The 13,696-nt window shown below is 42.1% G+C and overlaps 1 protein-coding gene across 3 annotated transcripts in view; it reads left to right on the forward strand.

The window, feature by feature from the left end:
* Nucleotides 1–13,696, forward strand: part of S100A7 (S100 calcium binding protein A7) — a 43,917-nt gene that overhangs the window by 19,504 nt on the left and 10,717 nt on the right. The window contains exon 1 of one of the 3 annotated variants that reach the window (XM_027776301.1): nt 2,877–3,089. The exons of the other annotated variants lie outside the window; for them this stretch is intronic. The gene's annotated coding sequence lies outside the window, so the exon portion shown is untranslated. Of the gene's footprint in view, nt 1–2,876; nt 3,090–13,696 lie in introns of those variants that run through there. 3 annotated transcript variants of the gene reach the window in all.

Here is a 13,696-nt window from a genome sequence, read left to right on the forward strand (position 1 = left end):
GGGGGGGGGAAAGCAAAACATACAGAAAACAAGAAATGGAAGATTATTTACTGACAATAACATGTTTGTTGATGTGCTTGATTGAGACAATATACAGTGTACTCTGGAAAAAAAAAAGAAACCAATCTTGGGCATTTTCAGCCTTTGTAATGGAAGATGGGGTCTGTGGGCAAGAAGGTGGGGGAGGGAAATATTGGATAGTTGCCAACCAACAATGATGACTGCAAACCCAAGGGACAAAGGGGTGACAGGACTACTGCAGAGGAGAAGTAAGAAGAAGTCAGGGGCTGGACAGTGGTACAGTGATAAAATGAGATACTCTTTAAGGTTGATCCATGCTGGGTTTGCATTCTGAGATCTCCCTGAGCATGCTGGATACCCATGTGCCAATGACCTGGGGCTTGCAGAGGCTGGGGATGGATCATGGCATCAGGACCTTGTTGGGATACTGTCTCCCTGTATCTATATTTCTTTTGTTCATTGAAGAAATACATGAAAATGAACTTAAAAAAAGAAAAAAAATCCTTAGAGCTTGCAAGAGGAAGAGGAGAAGGGCTCTTGGTTTCATTTATTTTTCTTAAGTAATTATTTAATTTTATTTATAATAATAATAATAACTATTATTATTATTTTACTACAGGAAGAATGCACTCTCCAGAGAGAGACAGACAAAGAGAGAAAGAGAGAGAATGAGAAAGCAAGTCACCAGGTGCAGGATTCGAACCGTGGTCAACTATATGGGAATCCAGCTCCTTAACCACCATGCCACCTGCTGGCTCAGGCTCTTGATTTTAAGAGTGGCCTGCGTGTTGGGGTCTAAAGCACAGACATGGATTGTGCATTTGATGTGAGGAATCTGCACTCTCGGTGGTGCTGGCGTTAGAAGGTGAGATCAAAGCCATCTTAGTCTCTGTTTTCCCTCTTGGGAGTTTTAACCACGAGGACTCACCTTGAATTCGTAGAGTGGAGACTGGCTTATGTCCTTGGCAACAGAGTCTCACCTTTCTTCAAGGGGAAAAACCTCCCCGGAGACCATTCCCTGGTGGGTGAAAATGAAGGTAAGGGATAGGGACCAGCACACGCATCTCCCTCTTGGATTTCCAGACCTACGCATTCCGCCCTGAGCAGTAGGAGGAGAGTGGTTCACTAGAGGCGATGGCAGGTGTCTGTTTGATGGGGAGGCAACAGCCCCGCCCCCGAGAGTTCTCATCTTTGAGCAGGATAGAGGGGCTAAGTGTTCTGATGAGGCTGGGCTGGAAGTCAGGGACCCACTGTGGGGGGTCTCAGGGTGCTAGGCATATGGGAGAGATTAGGAGAGCTCAGCAAGGGCAAGGCCTGGGTGGGGGATTAAAGGAAACATCTAAGGAGCCCTAGGCTTGAGAGGGGGTTCTTCAGACACGCTTGGGGGTGCGAACTCATCCTGGGGGTGACCTGGATGAGAACTGAGCAGGCTTCAGTGCCTCCTTTTTCTGTCTTGTGCGTCACAGAACTTGGCTGGACAGCCACGGGCCAGCAAGTTGCACAGGTGTTTCCTCTCTTGGAGGTGATTAGAATCTTCCATTATCCCAAAAAGGTGAGTACCTGGCTTAGGGATCTGGAAGGTCAGACTAAGTCTCAGTTTTGTACCCCACTGGCTTTGTGGCCTTGGGTAAGTCACTTTATCCCTCCAACTGTGGCTTCATCGTCTGTGAAACAGCAGCATCGTTAAGGACGTGGAGACAGGCTGACTTTGGTGTGAATCACGGCTCAGTCTCGGTTAGCTGCACGACTCTCATAAACCATCTAACCTCCTTCAGTCCCCTGCGTCCCCTGCGTCCTTGCTCATACATGGGCACTTACTTACTTAGAACAGAGCCTGGAACCTGATCAGCCCTTGGTGAATGTTCGTATCCCCTGTTTTCTTGCTGAGTTTTTGTTTAGAGTTTTCGATCATTTACCTCCAAGTGCAAAATGGCAGCAGCAGCAACAGTGAAAAACCAAACAGGGGCTAAGCGGTGGTACAGCAGTAACATATGATGCTCTGTGAGGCTGACCCACATGGGAAAGTTCCTGGCTCAAGTCTGGAGTCCTTCCAAGTATGTCAGGCACAAGAGCGCCCATTATCCAGGGTTGGCGGAGGCTGTGGGGTGGGTAGATCATAGCATAAAGGCTCTGTTGGGGGGACTGTCTCTCTGTCTCTCTTGTTCATGAAGACATAAATAAATACATAAACTTAAATAAACAAAAAACTGAATCTGGGCCAGCTCTGTGGTGTAGTACTAATGTACTCCTCAAGAGAAGCTGGATCCCACATGGCAACTGCAGTTTGAACCCCCTGCCTGGCCAGCCTGAACTACATGGGTACACGTGCAAGTGCTCAAGATCCCGCAGGCTGGAGGACTGGAGGAAGGGCCTCACGGCATGACCAGATCCTGCGAAGGGTGCTTTTCTCTCATTCTCACATGTGTGTGCACATGTTATATCATGAATAAAGGAAAAATCCCACAAACACAATGGGCCATATCTCATTTAGTCATTTAGAGGAATTAACATTAGATTGTAATATTGTCAGGGACTCAGAAGCCACCATCTGACTCTTGCTATGAGAACTAAATGGATAAAGAGAGTATTGAAGTCTGTAAGAGATACCAGGACAGACGTCAGAAATGAATTCCCAGGGTCAGCAGATGGTGTAGCAGTTACGGCACTGGACTCCCACCTGGCTGACCGTGGTTCGAGTGCCTACCTGGTGGCTTGAAACTCATTTCAGGCATGTATATGTGCGTGCCCAAGATCCTGGGAAGAGAATGGAAGAGAAGGGATTGTGGAGTGGCCATCTCCCTGGAGGGTGATTTCTCACTTTCCCTCTCACTGTTTCTGTCTCTCTTTCTGGCCAGTGCACATGCCCTAAGGAAAATCAAAACAAAGCAAAAAGCAAAAAAACAAAACTCTTTAAAAAAAGAAATAAAGAAAACAAGAAATTAATTACCGAGAAAGAAGTCCAAATGGTGTGTTTTCAGTCATGGTGACAGGCTGAAGAGGACTCCAACCACAACACCCAGCCTTCAGTGTGCGGTTTTCAGGTGGGACCTGTCCATCTCCAAATCTAGGTAGGCCTGGAATGACATTTCCTCCAGGGGAAGGGAATTTGCATGTGTCCAGAGTTTCTGAATGTGGCCATTTGGTTTGCCCCGCAGTGGAAGGCTGTGCCTAATTCTCTGCCTCCCTGGTTGAGATATGGGAGGGGCATTGAGTGAGAAAATCAGGGAAGCTGCTTTCAGTGCTTCTTCTAGCAGTGACCTGAGCCCAGCTGTATTTGTCCAGGTGGATTCTAGATCTCTGGACCAGAAAGGAGAAGGTCTGTCTCCACTGTTAGGATAAAGGTGGAGCTTTAGTAAATTTTAGGGTTCAATTATAGAGCCATCCAGTTTTGTGGTTTTACTCTAGAGGTTGGATGGTCCTTTTCATGCCCTTGAACTCTCTGATTATGATTTGAACTATTGTCTCCACCAACCCACTGCCACCCACTGCCGCTTTCACAGCTCACAAGGTAGGTAGAAAAAGACATGAAAATAAGTTGTTAAAATATAGGTCTTGGGACAGCAGGTAGTGTGGTGGTTAAGGTGCTGGATTCCCACATGGCTGGCTGCAGTTTAAGTCCTGGACCCAGTGGCCTGAAACTCATGCTGGGTATGTGTGCATATGTGCCCAAAATCCTGAAAGGAGAATGGAAGAGAAGAGAAGGGATTGTAGCATGGCCATTCTCTCCCCCCATCTACCAGGAATGATAGGTGATTTCTCACTTTCCCTCTCACTGTCTCTGCCTCTCTTTCTCTTGCAAGCATATGTGCCTGATGGGAAAAATAAAATAAAATATAAAATAAAAATTGGTTTCTGAGGCCCAGCCTCTGTGGCATAGCTAGTGTATTGAACTTCAGTGTTGGAAGCCACATGACTGACTTCAGGTCCAGGTTCCTAGCCTGACCTGAAATACACCAGGTATGTGAGTGCATGCCCAGGATCTTGAGGAGCTGGAGGGCTGAGAGAGGGGGCTGTGTTGTTATGAGACCCTGACAAGGTTGCTTCTGTTTCTCTTGTGTGCATGTATGCATGCACATATGCACTTTCTATCATGAATAAGATAAGCAAATTTTAGAAAAAAAAATTAGGTATCAGAGTCCAGAAACTAAGGATATGAACTGTAGAATCTTACTAAGTTCAAACCCATTTATTGCCTATGACCTTGGGCAAATGACAGCTCCATTGTGCTCTAGTTTCCAAGTTATAAAATAGGGTTGATGATAGTTCTTACCTCTTAAATATGTCATGATGATTAAATAAATTAATATACACGAAGTCTTTAGAACAGGGACTGGCCCAAAGCTATTTGTATTTTTGAAAATCCTCCAAGGTGCTATTCCATTGGAAACTGCCATTCTGTTTCTCAACAAGTTTAATATAGCAAAGTTTTCCAGTTGGTGAGAAGGTAGGCTGTTTCCTGAGATAAGCCCCAGATAAGATACTGGGCTTGGGTTGAGCTGCCATGCTGTATGATGAATATGTTTTTGATTTTATGTTTTTAAGTCTCTTTCTTTTCTTTCTTTTCTTTTTCTTTCTTTCTTTCTTTCTTTCTTTCTTTCTTTCTTTCTTTCTTTCTTTCTTTCTTTCTCTCTTTCTTTTTTCTTTCTTTCCTCTCTTTCTTTCTTTTAAGGTTTTTGCCATAGGGTGCTTGTTTTTGCTATAGGTCTCTCTCTCTCTCATCAGAGAGACACAGAGAGACAGAGAGAGGTAAAGTGAGAAATCACTCTTCCTGGCGGGATGGCCACACTATAATCCCTTCTCCTCCATTCTTCTCTCAGGATTTTGGGTAAGCATCATACCCACTCCACATGAATTTTTTTTTTTTTTTGGGAGATTTTTGCTATAAGGCACATGTGTTTGCTGGAGAGACAGAGAGACAGAAAGTGAGAAATCACCTCTCAGAGGGGATGGCCCAGCCGCAATTCCTTCTTCTTCATTCTCCTCTTGGGATTTTAGGCATGCATGCACACATGCCTGGTGTGTGTTTCAAGCCACCTGGTCCAGGACTTAAACTGTGACCAACTATGTGGGAATCCAGCACCTTAACTACTATGCTACCTGCTGGCCCAGGTCATTATTTTTTATTTTATTTATTTTTTTATTTTGAGAGAGAGAGAGAGAGAGAGAGAGAGAGTCCATAAGATCTTCATGCTGGATCATGGACACATGAGGTGTGCTCAAAGAGGTTTTGGGACAGAAACCTAAAACATGTTTCATGTGGGCCTAGTAGCATTGTCACTGCACTACTGCCTGGCCCTGATGAACATGTTTCTTTGTCACCATATTATCCTTAGTTCATTAAGATGAACCGCAAGGGAAATAAGATGGTCTGAGGAGCTGCCGTTCCCCATCTCCCATTTCACACCTGGGCAGCATCTCTAGCGCTATTTAAGTGTCTCTGCTGATAGGAGTTGATGGAGTTGAATGCCAGGCTGGTGCCATTACACACCATTTTGCTATTACCATTTCTACTGTGGATCACACCATTTACCCGGTGCTCACTCTGTGCCAGGCCCCATGCTAACCACTTAGGGGTTGTCTTATTTAATCCTTAACTGCTCTGCAAAGTTAATATTATTATTCTTGTTTTATATGCAAGGAAAGTGGTGCTCAGAAGTATAACTTAGCAAGGTCACATAGGGCAAGGTCACATAGCTAGTAAGTAGAGGAATCAGAATTCAAACCTGTGTTTGTTGGGCTTCCAAAGTTGGTGCTCTCTACCATGGGGTTGTACACAGCAGCCTCCTTACCTGGATTGTTTCTTTGGTACAAAGACAGCATTTCACTCATTTTCTCATTACACACAGACTTCTCATAATAAGTTTGGCCCTTGGCTCATGTAATTTGAATACAGTAAAGATACTGGCGTGTCTGGGCTTCCTTCCAGGGTGTGCCTGCTTTCTAGAACTTTTTAACTTGTGATTTCCATACTGTGTTCAAGCCCTCCCATGAGGAGGCCCACACCTGTCTGGATTGCTTCTCTCCTGGTGACTCTAGGGTGAGCAGTAATGCAGGAGGTGCAGGGCAGGAGAGAGTCAGAGTGGAATGCCATCGCATCCATGCAGCTGTCTAGTTGGTCTTTTACTCCCAGTTAGCTCGGTGGCTGATGGTGTTCTGGGAGATAGCACTTGGGTGGGGCAATGGCCCTCATTCTTTTATGAAAAAGAATTTATTGACATAATAATTGTATGTATTTGTGGATACAATGTGATGTTTTGATACATATATACATTGAATAATGATCAGGTCATCATAATTAGCATAACCATCACCTTAAGCATTCATTACTTCTTTGTTGTGAGAATATTCAAATTCCTCTTTTCTAGCTATTTGAAATATATATTTTGTTATTGTTACCTATAGTTCCCCTACTGTGCATTAAAGTACCTTAACTTTTCCCTCCTATCCAACTGAAATGTTGTACCTATTGACCAACTTCTTCCTATTTCTCCATCCCTTCTATTCTTCCCAGTCCCTTGGTTACCTCTATTTTATTCTCACTTCCTTGAGGTCAAATTTTTCTTTTTTTTTGGATTTCACATATAAATAAAATTTTTGCAGTATTTGTCTTTCCACGACTAACTTATTTCACTTAACATGTCCTCCAGGCTCAACTATGCTGTCACAAATGACAGATTTTTATCCTTTTTTATGGCCAAATGGTATTCCATTGTGTATATATATAAATATACACACCACTTTAAAAAATCCATTCATTCATTGATGGACATTTAGGTTAATTTCATATCTTGGCTGTTGTAAAAAATGCTGCAATTAACATGGAAGCACAAATATCTATTCAATGTTCTGATCTAATTTTGACTATGTATCCAGTAGTGGGATTACTGGGCCATATGATAGATTTACTTCTAATTTTTCAAGGATCTTCTGTAACTTTCCCATAATGGCTGTACTAATTTATATCCTCACCAACAATGTGCAAGAGTTCTCCTTTCTCCATGTCTTCACCAACATTTGTCATTTTTGTCTTTTAAATATTAACCACTCTTATTAGAAAGAGTTGACAATTAATAACTACTAATAGGGCCAGTCAGTGGCATGGTGGTTAAGGCACTAGATCTCACATGACCAACTGCACAGTTTTACTCCTGGACCTGGTGGCTTGAAAAAGACATCAGGCACCTGTGCATGCATGCCCAAATCCCCAAGAGGAGAATGGGGAAGGGATTGTGGTGTAACCATCCTCTCTGGGGAGTGATTTCTTGCTTTCTGTCTCTCTGTCTCTTTCTGTCTTTCTGGCGAGTGCATGTGCCCTATAGCAAAAACCTGTCAAAAAAAAATAAATAAAAAAGAAAGTAAAAGAAAAACACACACACCAGGCACCTGTGCATGCATGCCAAAAACCCTGAGAGGAAATTGGAGGAGAAGGAATTGTGGTGTGACCATCTTCCCTGGTGGATGATTTTTCACTTTCTGTCTCTTTGTATCTGTCCAGTGAGCACATACACCCTATAGTAAAAAAGAAAAACCAAAAAAGCCAAACAAAACCTAAAAACAAAACCAAACAGTCCTTCTGATTGGAAAAGACTGCCATTCTTTAGTTGATATTTGTTTGCTAATTGCTCTGATCTCAGAGACAGAGAAGAAAGCAATGGTTTCAATAAGACATGCACAAGAACTTCTTCTAGAACTAGCACCAGAGATATTGGCAAAAAGAACTCAACTGGACTTTATTTCATAAAGTGGTTCAAGAAGAACAGGCAGAGGAAAAGAAGACACACACACACACACACACACACACACACACACACACACACACACACACACTATAATATAACAGTAACAGAAGGACTGCCCAGTTACCCATCAACTTAAGATATAAATCATTACCAAAGAGCTAAACAAGAGTTAACACTGCAAAACTCATTAAAAACATAGGAGGAGGGACCAGCAAGTGACGTGGTGGTTAAGGCACTGGACAGTCCCACGTGGCCAACCAGGGTTCAAGTCCTGGACCTGGTAGCTTACTTTCTCACTTTCTTCTCTCTCTCTCTGTCTCTCTCTGGTCAAATTAAAATGAAGGAATGTGAATGAGTGAATGAATGAATGAATGAAAGAATAAATAAATCTTTAAAAAAACATAATAGGAAAACATGACATTGAGTCTGGCAGTGATTTCTTGGCTATGACATCAAAAGCAACACGAGAAAACATGGATTATATTAAATTTAAAAAACTTGTTCCAGCTTGAAAAACACACTGGGCACGTGTGTGTGTGTGTGTGTGTGTGTGTGTGTGTGTGTGTACAAAATCCTGAGAGGCGAATGGAGGAGAAGGGATTGTGGTGTGGCCATCTCCCCTGATAGTGATTTCTCACTTTCCCTCTCTATGTCTCTCTGGCAAACAACCTTGCCCTATGACAGAAACCTGAAAAAGAAAAGGGGGGGGGACAAATGTGGCATGTGTGAGTGTTCGGAGGATACTAATGGGAGGGTAAACTGGAGGAAAAAATTGAGGCTTGATCAGATCCCATTGGAGGGTTCTGTCTGTCTGTCTCTCTCTCTATCTCTTTTTCTCTCATGTGCATGCATGTATCCTCTGGCATTAAAACAATAAATAAAAATAATTAAAATAAATAACAGGTCAAATGACCAGCCACAGTCATGTGCATTGGATGCTGCTACTGAGAAGGCTGAGGCTATGCAGGATTTCTGGGTTAGATTTCTGGTCCACCCTAAAAAACTGGGTGCAGTGGCACATGTCTGAAGTCTGAACTACTCAAGAGGTTGAGGCAGGAGAACCTTGACACACTGAACCCATATCTAAAAACTCCTCACATGCATATACACACTGAATCATATCCCCCCACCCCCCCCCAAAAAAAAGCAAAGGAGTGGAATAGCTATTTCTTCAAAGAAGATATGCAAATAGTTAATAAGCACATGAAAAGATGCTCAACATCCCTTTGCAGAATGGGAAATGCAAATAAAAACCATAATGAAATGCCACGCACATCCATTTGGTTGGCTTCTATATATAAAAATAATATTGTTGAGGATGTGGAGAAATTGGAAGGCTTGTGTACTGCTGGCGGGAATGTAAAACAGTTTAGCCACTGTGAAAAACAGTATGGTAGTTTCTCAAAAATTTAAACATAGGATTACCAAATGACTCTGTAATACCAGTTCTGGTTATGTATCCAAAAGAATTGAAAGCATAGTCTCACAAATATGTATTTGCACATTTGTATTCACAGCAATGTTATTATCACGATAGCCAAATAGTGGTAGCAATTCAAGTGTTCATCAATGGAAGAATGGATATCTATACAATGAGATATTTTCAGCCTTAAAAAGGGGCCCACAGGGGACGTGGTGGTCAAGGTGCTGGACTTCCACACGGCTGACAGTGGGTCCAGTTCCAGATCTGGTGGCTTGCTTTCTCACTTTCCCTCTCTGTCTCTCTCTGGTGAGTGCACATACCCTGTCATAAACAAAATAAAAATAATAATAGTGATATGTAAAATTAAATAAATAATTCTTAAAAAACAAAAGAAGGAAATTCTGATGCACTTTACAACATGATGAACCTTAAGGATATTCTAAGTAAAATAAGCCAGTCAAAAAGACAAATATTTGGGGCCAGCAGATGGTGTAGTGGTTACGTCACTGGACTCCCACATGGCAGATTGTGGTTTGAGTCTTGGACATGGTGGCTTGAAAATCATGTTGGACATGTGTGCTTGCATGCCCAAGATCCTGGGAGGAGAATGGAGAAGGGATTGTGGCATGGCCATTCCCCCCGGGAGGGGTGATTTCTCACTCTCTCTCTCACTGTCTGTCTCTTCAGTGAGTGCATGTGTCCTAAGGCAAAAACCTCTTTTACAAAAAGATAAATATGATACGATTTCATGTGTATGAAGTACCCAGAGTAGTCTGGCTCACAGAGACAGAAAATAGAATGGTGGTTGCCAGGGCCTAGGGAGAGGAGAGAATGAGGAATTAATAGTTTAATGAGTACAGAATTCTAATTTTACAAGTTGAAGGTAATCCTAGAGCTGATGATGGTGATGTCATGAATTATGTGCATGCACTCGATACCATTGAATTGTACATTTAAAAAGATCAAAATGATAACTCTCATGTTATGCATATATATGTATGATGTGCATTTGTATGTATAATGTATATATGTATATATAATGTAATTGACAGACTATGTCCCTTTACACAGAGCGCCCTAGCAGTTTTTGTGCCTCATTCTTTTTTTTTTGTTTTGTTTTGATTGTTACATTTATTGGTTTAAGGGTTTTCTGGAAAACTGTAGTTATCTGTGAAAGCCAATTTCCATGCTGTCATTGTATGCATCCAAATAATAATGCACAGAGGCACAGAATAAGAGCAACAACAGAACATATTTAAACACTAGCATGCCCCATTGCCCCCTTGTTATTGCTTGTTTTGCTTAGTATGTCTTAGAATTAAAATAAGGATCTCTGTAACATTCAACTGCCAAAGATTAACAGCAGGGCACATCCTTAGGGCTCAAATGAAATCATAAGCACTGGCTGGCACGAATGGTGGACAACTGATTTATATAAATATGAACTTACTGTCTAAAACACGTCAACCAGGGTCTTCCAAACATACTGATAACTCACACCAACAAGATTTAGGTTCGAAATATACACAAGGCATAACGGTGTGCTCTCTGAGAATTTAAGAAAGACCTTAAGGCTACCCAGATTTGGTGCGGCTCTGCTGCAGTACATTGTTTTGGACGACTATTCCTAAACTATCCTTGGTTTCATTCAGTTAAATCGTATAGGGTACAAACGGGAAAGCATGCCAGTCAGGTCAGAGTTCAATATGCATGATCTTCATTCTCTTGCTCTGAGAGATTTGAAGAAAAAATTTAAACCAAGGAAAATAAAGATTTAAGGGCCTCTGGTGCTTTAAGGGGGAAAAAAAGTACCCACTAATTTGCTTAGATATGCGGACTTAGTGGCCCTGTATTTCCAAAGTTTTAATGAACGGTTTTAAGAGAGGAGAAGAGGGAAAATATCCACTACCCCTTTTCAGAACTTAAATAAAAGGGCAGTGGACATTCATTACACCCCAAAACTATGGCAGCAGTTCACATGTAACCAGGGAAATGTAGAATGAAGATGTTCTAAACACAGCTAGAATTCGGCAAATCTAATACACTAAAATCGTATGATTATATGTTGAAATAAAAGGCATGAAAACCACATAGAAACTTAGAGATTTTTCGTTTGAAGGTAATCTTAATGCTATTAGGTTCACAAATATGCTAATTTAAAGATGCCATCCTATTTATCTAAAACACATATTGCAAACATACAAATACCTATCCTCTCTACATATCAACATCCATTCATATTGGTTTGGAAATGGGAAGAATAGATTCCCCTTAAATTACGACTTAGCAGGTGTTTCTTTACAGTTAACTTTAGCGAAATTTATACAAAATAGTAATTAACAATGATCTTCTTTACTTGTTAACTCCCAAGGAGAAACCTTCAAAACTGCATTTTGTTAGAGTTTCTGTAGAAACTGTAGAAAAACTGAACTACACACATGTTGAAAAGTTAAAAATTCCTTAATTTTTAAATTCCTGATACCATCACCATAATTTACAGGGCAATATACCTGATGTGATGACAAAGATCTGGGCCTGGATAATGACATGGAGACTCATTTTGGAGGTGCTGTCTATCTCTATGTCTCTTTCATTCATGGAACAAATAATGTTAAAAAGAAGACATGTCTAGAGAGGAGATTTACTCATTAAATATGATTTATTTAGTATTTATTTAAAACTTCTTGTGTTCCAGGAACCATTCTAGAGATTAGGTATACAGCGATTAACAAAACAGATAGAGATCCCTGTCCATGTAGTGTTATGTTTTCAAGGAAGTTTCTGACAATTTTTGGGCATGTTTGGTACATTTGACACTGTTCCAAGCACTTCACCGTATTAACTCATTAATTCTTACATGATGAAAGAGTCACTATTGATTATTCTATTTCACAGATATTGAAATGGAGCCATGGGAGTTTAGGTGACTTGCTTTCTAAAAACATGTGTCTGCGGGAGCCAGCAGTTAGCGTAATGGCTACGTCGCTGGACTCCCACATAGTTGACCACGGTTCGCGTCCCAGACCCAGTGGCTTAAAACTCATGCCGGGCGCGTGTGCGTGCGTGCCCAAGATCCTGAGAGGAGAACGGAGGAGAAAGGATTGTGGCGTGACCATCCCCTCTGGGGGGTGATTTCTCGCTTTCTGTCTCTCTGTCTCTCTCTGTCTGTCTGGCGAGTGCACGCGCCCTATTGTGAAAACCTCTCACAACAAAACACAAAAAACAAAAAAACAAAAAAAACACATGTGCCTGGGATTGAACCTAGGCACTTGGGCTCCAGGGCCAAGGCTCTCCTGAGCAGCATGCTATGCTGTTGTTGCAGTCTCATTATCCTAATGAAAAGGCAGAATAGGACCAGCAGGCAGCATGGTGGTTAAGGCACTGGAACCCACATGGCCAACTCTGCAATTCAAGTTCTAGACCTGGCTGCTTGAAAACCTGCTGTGTACGAGAGCCCAAAATCCTGAAAGGAGAACAGAAGAGAAGGGATTTTGGTGTGGTCATCTACCCTGAGGAGTTATTTCTCATGTTCCCTGTTCCTGTGTCTCTCTCTGGCGAGTGCATGTGCCCTATGGCAAAAACAAAAAAATAAAGAATAAAAAAGGAAGGACAGAGGGGAGTTTTAAAAGGAAACTACAGTGGATCGCAGTGGAGAGAGGGCCTGTCTACCAGTTGGAATGGAGTGAGAAAGGCTCATCAGTGAGGAGAATTGCTAACCCTATCAGCTGGTCACTCCACGGTCTCTAGGGGCTGGGGACACATGACAGGCAGACACAGACGGTACACCTGTTCTTGTTTCAGATTAAATCCTGGTCTTTTGCCCCTGTTTCTCCACAGTGCAGGGGGGAAATGAACACATTCATTAAACAAATTGTCTTTTTGGGTGAGGATGAGAATTCAATAGGCAGACTTTGATGCTGACAGTATAACAGTATGGAGTTAGGCATTGTTGAGAGGAGTACAGTTTATTGTTTTTCTGTTTGCCTCCAGTTGCTTTAAGGTTTAAGTTCAGAGCTCAAAGCGTTAAGAAGTGAGATGGGGGAACCAGCAGTTAACGTAATGGCTATGTCGCTGGACTTCCACGTAGTCGACCGCGGTTCGCGTCCTGGACCCGGTGGCTTAAAACTCATGCTGGGCGCGTGTGCGTGCGTGCCCAAGATCCCAAGAGGAGAATGGAGGAGAAGGGATTGCGGTGTGACCATCCTCCCTGGGGGGTGATTTCTCGCTTTCTGTCTCTATGTCTCTCTTCTGTCTGTCTGGCGAGCGCACGCGCCCTATAGCAAAAACCTCTCAAAAAAAAAAAAAAAAAAAAGAAAAAGAAAAAGAAGTGAGATGGACTAGGGGAGAGGAATAGACTAAGATGTGCTCCTCCCACACTGTCTCTGTTATCTATGTTTGCTTTCTATACCATTTCCCCCCCATATTTTATTGAATCACCAAAGACCCTAATCAATCCAAATACCCTCCTAGCAAACACATGTGACACACACATTTCCATGAGCACAAGTCTAAC

The sequence above is a fragment of the Tupaia chinensis genome, unplaced genomic scaffold (assembly GCF_000334495.1).
Source record: "Tupaia chinensis unplaced genomic scaffold, TupChi_1.0 Scaffold000659_1, whole genome shotgun sequence".
Taxonomy (NCBI): domain Eukaryota; kingdom Metazoa; phylum Chordata; class Mammalia; order Scandentia; family Tupaiidae; genus Tupaia; species Tupaia belangeri.